We start from the raw sequence: 7,167 nt of genomic DNA, 5'->3' as shown, positions 1-7,167 counted from the left end.
ACAACTCCAGGTTTTTTAGACTGAATAACACGACTAATAGAGTTAGTTGTCTTTAACTGAGAAGGGGAAGTATGAAGGCAAAGCAAGAGATGAGGTAAGATCAAAACTTTGGTTATAGACTTGTTGACTTCAAGATACCTGTTAAGCAGCCAATGGAGATTATAATTAGTCAGTCGACTATATTAGTGGAGAGTATACAAAGGAATCTGAACTGGTGATTTAAAATTGGGGGTCTTCATCATATAAATCAATGGGACTATGTGAGATCAATTAGGTATTAAGCATTAATAAATAAAAGATCTGAGGACCCCTTCGTAAAGATCATGGAGATATACAATAGCCAGAACTAAGGAAAGAATGAGGGTATGGCAAAAGAGGCTGAACAGAAGCAGCCAGTAAAAGTGGTGCCCTGAAGGCATAGTGAAAAAAGTATGTTAAAGAGTAGGGAGTGATAAATTGTATGAAATTCTGTTGACACATTGAGTAAAATGAGTTTAAGTGACTGAGAATTAAAGAGTAATGTCAACACGAAGGTCATAGTAGAGTGAACATGTATTTCCCAAACCTTTGAGAATGAAGAGATGTGTAATAGTAATCTATCGCTGTGTAACAAATCACCCCAAAACTTAGTGGTTTAACATAACAAACATTTATTATCTCACATGATTCATGTGAGTCTAGAATTTAAGAGTAGCTTTGCAAGATAATTCTGGCTCAGGACCTCTCATAAGATGGCAGTCAGATGTTGGCCAGGGCTACAGTCATCTTGAGGCTTGACTGAGGCTGTAAGATATGTTTCCAGGGTGGCTCACATAGCAAGTTGGTGCTAGTTGTTGGTGGAAACCTCAGTACTTCCCCACAAGGCCCTCCCCATAGGCAGCCTGAGTGATCTATCAACGTGGAAGCTGACTTCCTCCAGAGCAATGACCCAAGAAAGCAAGGCTGAAATGGTTACACAGGCCAGTTCTACTCAATCTGGGAAAAGCATAAACAACTGGAGGCTAGGATAATTGGGGGGCATCCTAGAAGGTGATAACAACAGAGTATTATTAATATTTGTGCCCAGACAACACATACAAATAAATAGGGAGCATCTCAGCAAACTGAGATGTGTGGCTCTCCTACATCTGGTGATTTAAAGTAGAACAGTTTCTGGGGAATGGAATGATAGAGATGAGAACCACACCAATGAAATTCAGTCTCCAAACTTGTTCAATCACTGGATGAAAAGTGAGCTCTTCTTCCATCTCTTTCCACTAGTTATGAAGCTGGTAGAATTGTAAATATGACTGATAGTCACTTTACCATCAACTTGGTATCAAAAGATAAAGCCAAGAGAGAGCCCTCTGTCAAGAGATGGAAATTCCTGATAACGATTGTTGGGCACTTGGATCCAGTCAAGCCTCAAGCTCACGTTAACTCCAACAGTCATGGCATTCTCCTCTCATCTTCTTTAAAAAACTTAGGTTATTTTTGTCGAATTTAAAGCCAAAAATTAACCCAGATCAATATCTCCCTTATTGAAGTAGCTCATTGTAGACCACAATTCACTAGTTTCCCAAACACATTCAGTTATGTCTGGTTCAGGGTAAACACACATACCTTAAACTCAGTGTGGTCTCCCTGCCACATTAGGGACACTGTTCAGGTCAAGTCCTTTGAGAGCTTTTACTTACACTAGCATCTTAATAGGTGGCTAGGATTATACGGTATATAAGAGTACATAGTGAAATCGAGTTGGTATTGGTGTTTGGGCAACCCATAAAAGTCAATCTTTAAGACAGACAATGCCACAGGTACTTCTTTAGAAAAGCTTTACTCTGTGAAGCACTGACGGTTCTTCATTAAATAAATCCAATAACAAAAGCCTTCCCTGGGAAAGTGCTGCCAAGAGAACAGTTGAATCATTCATCCAGAACCAAACTGAAGTCCATCTCTATAAGGAATAGAAAATGTCTGTTTTTAAATTGCATGCTAGTTGCTTTCTCTTTTCCTTCTTTCTAACCCCGCTTCAGGATCTCGTTTCCTTTGGTCATCCAGCAGGTACAGAACTGGATTTTCACATAGCCTCTTAGGATTTGTTTTACTTATAGTATACCTATTTTGAACTTGAAAAAAAAAAATCTATCGGTAAAGGGACATAGAAGAGAGAGTAGAGGTAAATAGAAGATGACAGTGTCTGGAACCAGCCTGCGGGGCCCTCACTTGCAGAAGGGTAATCCAAGCTGAGGAAGAAAGACTTGCAACCATCTGGAGGTTTCCCTAATCAGTGCCTATTTGAAATGCACATCCAGAGGAAGGAACAGAACTAAACTGTGCATGCAGATAATTGAATGCGTCCATTGATCTGACAAGTCTGAATAAATTCGAATTCTTGTTAGCACAGTAATTAGTCCTTGTGGTCAACGAATTGAAACAAGACAGTTTTGGTGCCACTTGTCTTACTCCCCCATATTACTCAAACGTGAAACACACCCATATTTGAACAGAACAAACTTCCTTAAGTTTCAATCACCACCTGCTTCAATTTAGGAAATGGGTTAAGGAGAGGGAACAGTATGGAAGTGACATTTAATTTCAAGATCTCCCCACTGCTGTCACTCAGCATTAGCTTGCCCCTTTCAAAGAATAGGGCATCTACTTAATGTGAGATACTTTCTTATACATTGTGTCTTTTAATCCTCATTAGTAGGACTTACAGCAGCTTCTCTTGAAGAGGCACAGCTTATAGGAAATGCCTACATATGATAGAAACATTGAGTGTGGGCAAAATATGCTAATGGATTGAACCTAGAGCCAAGAACCAGAGAGCCAATTCATGATCCCAAGTCCACCACTGGTCTTGAGATATGGCTTCAAGGATACCATCTTCCCTTCAGCTTCCCTTAAAATGCAATGTACAACACAAAGATAAGCAGAGGAGTACTGTTATCATGTTAAATGTATCACTCTGAGCTTCTTTAAAGAAAGGTGTTTCTAAATGCACTGGCATAATAACTACTGAATAAATAGGAATTTTGCACTCAGACTTACCAGGTGGGGGTGTGGCGTATGATGAGAATTGATCCCACTGTTCTCTCCATGCAGTTCAATGTTCCTAGATGGTACATTCAATTAGAATTTATTTCAGCATCTTTAAATGAAATCTACTGAGAAATGGTAGTTCACCTTAGTAGTGTATACTCTACAAGAGGGAAAAGCATATCAACATGCTATCCCTAAAATTCAATGGTACTCCTCCTCCATAGCTCATGATGTGGAAAGTGCCATAACTTTCCCAGCCATACTTATAGAGAAAAAGACAGTGTCATTTCCTCTGTTGAGCATCAGTTTCTCCCCCTCCAACATAGTTTCACAACCTCAGTGCTACTGGCATTTGGAGTTGGATAATTTTTTACTGTGGGAACTGTCCTGTGCACTGAAGGCTGTTTAGCAGCATGCCTGGCCTCTACCCACTAGAAGCCCGTAGCAACACCCAGCCCCCAATCTGTAACAACCAAAACATTTCCAGACATTGCTAAATGTCTCCCAGGGGTAAAATAACCCCCAGTTGAGAACCACTGCCATTGAAGATGGATAGTAACTGTACTACAACATGTTTGAGTTAGAAGGTCTAGAGAGCTGAGTGACCATTTATGTAATGATCCATTTCAAAGATGAATAAACTGAAGCCAGAGGAATTTGGTGACTTGCTTCAGGTAACACAGAGGTATTTAGCACAGCCAGTATTAGGAACCCAATGCACTGACTACTCTGGTCGCCTTTTCTAGTTCTTGGGAATGGTAAAGGAATTATATTATCTACTTGATGACATTAAGGAAGAGAATATGAATTCTTTTTGAAGGGAATCCATTAAATCTAGAAGGATACTTTCTAGAACTACAATCATACCTAAATTATTAGAGGCCTAATTCAAGTTCCTCTGAGGGCATTCCAATTTAGGTAAAACAATCCATCATCAATTTCATTTCCCAACATTCCCCTAACCTCCACCTTCCATTTTCCCTCCTGTGCCTAAAGAGGTCACACTATTCTTAAGACATATGGTCATAGAGCATCCTGCAAGGTTACATACCTTTAAATCCTCTAACATACAAACACACCCTTGGCACTCCAACACATGGTTATAGGGTGATAAATGCAATCAGTCTCTTCCACTGTTACTTCCTTCCTCAGCTCACCTGATTTTTCCTTTCTTGGGCCTTAAAATAGTCCATCCCTCCATTCAACAAACTTTTACCTACTTTCAACCATAAAACCCTAAAGTGGCCCCTACTGTCAGAAGATGTGTGCCCTCTAAACCTGAAGTAATCTTAAACACTTTAATTGAAAATTTATTTCTTTTTTAAATGTTCACCAAACTTTTGGCTTTGCCTCAGGATGCACAAATAGGTAATGTGCTGAAAGAGAAATTAAAGATTTTAAATATGGACCCTTAGGCTTGAAATTTCCTACCCACTTTAATTTATTAAGCTATACCCTCTTATTTTCGACAACACAGTTCAGATATCTTCTCCAACTCTCTATACTCCACCTGGGTTTAAATGGCTTCAGTCTAGGGCTCCAAGTCATCACAAGAATACATCTATTGCCCTTAGCCATAGTCCATGTTTCTGAGCTGCAAAAAGACAAACATGCTTCAGGAGAAAACAAGAACAGAGAACAGGCATAGAGTATTGCATTGTAGTTGATTCCAAATTTGTAACAATGTAAAAAAAATTTTAATAATATATATGATTGTTGTAATATTGCATAGAATTTCAGAATGGTCAGTTCTTATAAATAAATGACTTTAATTTTACTGTCAAATATTGTTTTTCTTCTGATTTGCTGATTCTATAGTCAATGTTGGTGTTAAATCTTCCCAGATACTGCCCAGAAATTGTCACTGCATATGGTATTGCACACAGGTGCTTGCATACAATTAAAAAAATAGATAATGGATTTCTTTTGTCCCTTTCCATACCCATACTGCTGAGGACCAGATTTCCTGTGCCTCACCCATGTGCACAGGGCATCCTACTGCTCTCTCCACAGCCACTCTACTCACTTCTATGTTGAGAGGTCTGTACAACTTCTGCATCAGGGCTGGACTCTGGGGAACCATGAGTCCCACCCTCGAAAAGCTTAAAGTATAATGAGGACCTAAGGCAGGTAAACAAGTATTAATGTATGGTAATGAGTAGGCGGAACTCACAAATCCTATTTGAAGACTGGGCTCCAAGAAACCTTCCTAAAGAGAATGGCATCTAATTTAAATTTAAACATGAATGATGCAGGCAGAGAGGTGATGAGAAAGAATTCCATGCAGAAGTTTTAGTAATAGAGGCTGTTCAGAATGCTCAGGGAGAGCAACTAGAGCAACTAGTCTCTTTGACTCAACACTTTCTAAATATTGGCAATAGATTAAAATGAGTCAGTCCTTAGGCAATCTTTCAGGACAATGCGATTTCAGGGCAAGGAGAGAACCCCCTGAAGCCCCCCAAATATCTCCTTATTTATTCAGTAGTGCCTATAAATAATTGAAAGAATGAATGTTTCATTCCATGATTAGAAATAAAATGCCTTAGAGAAGGTAACTTCTTAAGGTTTATAAATTTTTGAGCCAAAAAATATAAATAATGATGTCAGATCTTTTATAATTACCTAAGGGCAATGTTTCATAACCATTAAATGCATAAGAATTACCAGGCAGCCTACTTAAAAAATAGGTTCAGACACTTGTACACAGCAGCATTATTCACCATAGCTAAAAGGTGGGGAAACAACCCAAATGTCCACTGACGGCTGAATGAATGAACCAAACATGGTATATACATGCAATATGTTAAAAGGGAAATTCTGATACATGCTCCAACATCTGTGAACCTTGAGGATATAATGCTAAAGAAATACGGCAGTCGCAAGAAGACAAATACCATATGATTCAATTTACATGAAGTCTCTAAAACAGCCAAATTCATAAAGACAGAAAGTAGAGTGTTAGTTACTCTACTTTCAGGGGCTGAGAGGGAGAAAAGGTGGGGAGTCAGTGTTAGAGTTTACAGTTAGAGTTTAGGAACATGAAAAATTCTCGAGATGGATGGTGATAAGGGTTGTACAACAATGTAGATGTACTTAACACCACAGAACTGTACACTTAAAATTGGTTAAAATGGTAAATTTTATGTTATGCATATTTTACCACAATTTAAAATTTAAAAAAGAAGTTGGGGGAAGTAGGTTTCTGGGTCCTGCTGTCAGAAAGTCTGATTTCATAGGAATATCTGTTAGGGTTGCATCAGGAGAGAGAATTCATCCAGATGGCTCAAATTAAGGAACTAAGATGAGGGACTACTTACTTAGATGTGGACAGGGTTAGGATATCTTGGCACCCAGAAAGCAGTGACTGCAGATATTACTGCTCTGAGGGCTAATGAGGCAGAGAACAGAGATTGTGTTACTTAAGCCCAGTAAAAACTGAAGCCATGATGAGGTCCAGTCCAAGAGAAGGGGCTGTCTGTCAGGATCAGCCATCCATCCATGAGGGTGTTGGTACTGCAGAAATGTGAGGCTAAGGCAGGGAGGGAGCTGGAACACGTAAGACAACCTCTCTCGTCTTCTGTTCTCTCATAGCCCATGGGGGCCATGCATTTGCTAACCCCAACTAGAAGCCAGAGAGCAGACTAGGAGCGGGAGACACAGTTAGTGAGAGTCAACCTGGCAGAGCACAGAGTGAGCAGAGAAGGACAGGGAATAGGTATGAGAGAGACAAACAGAATAACCAGCACAGTAGTTCGGGGAAGGGCTCCTGTGTTTTAAAAAAACACCTTAGGAAAACTTTTTGTAGGGGGTACCACTTCTATCCCAAACACATTTTAAGGACATAGTTTTAGGGAAGGGTCCAGAATGCAAGAAAGCACTGAGCGGTCAGAAATACTGACAAAGGTGGAAGTAAAGTAGATTGAGTTGGTAGAAGGGGTGCTAGTCACAGTGTCACAACTGTGATTCAGAGACTGGTATGATTGCTCCTCTTCCATTTTCAAACCGAATCTGTCTGTGAGGACATCTTCACGTATTATACCACCTCGGCAGGCTCTGTACCACAATGCATACAGCTATGATTTCAGTGGACAAGCAGGCACCTGAAATAAATTTTCCTATCTGGAAAAGTGAATTAGTTCTTTG

This window comes from Pteropus alecto, unplaced genomic scaffold (genome assembly GCF_000325575.1).
Source record: "Pteropus alecto unplaced genomic scaffold, ASM32557v1 scaffold121, whole genome shotgun sequence".
Classification (NCBI taxonomy): Eukaryota; Metazoa; Chordata; class Mammalia; order Chiroptera; family Pteropodidae; genus Pteropus; species Pteropus alecto.
The sequence above is the reverse complement of the archived record's forward strand: the minus strand, read 5'-3'. Positions refer to the sequence as shown.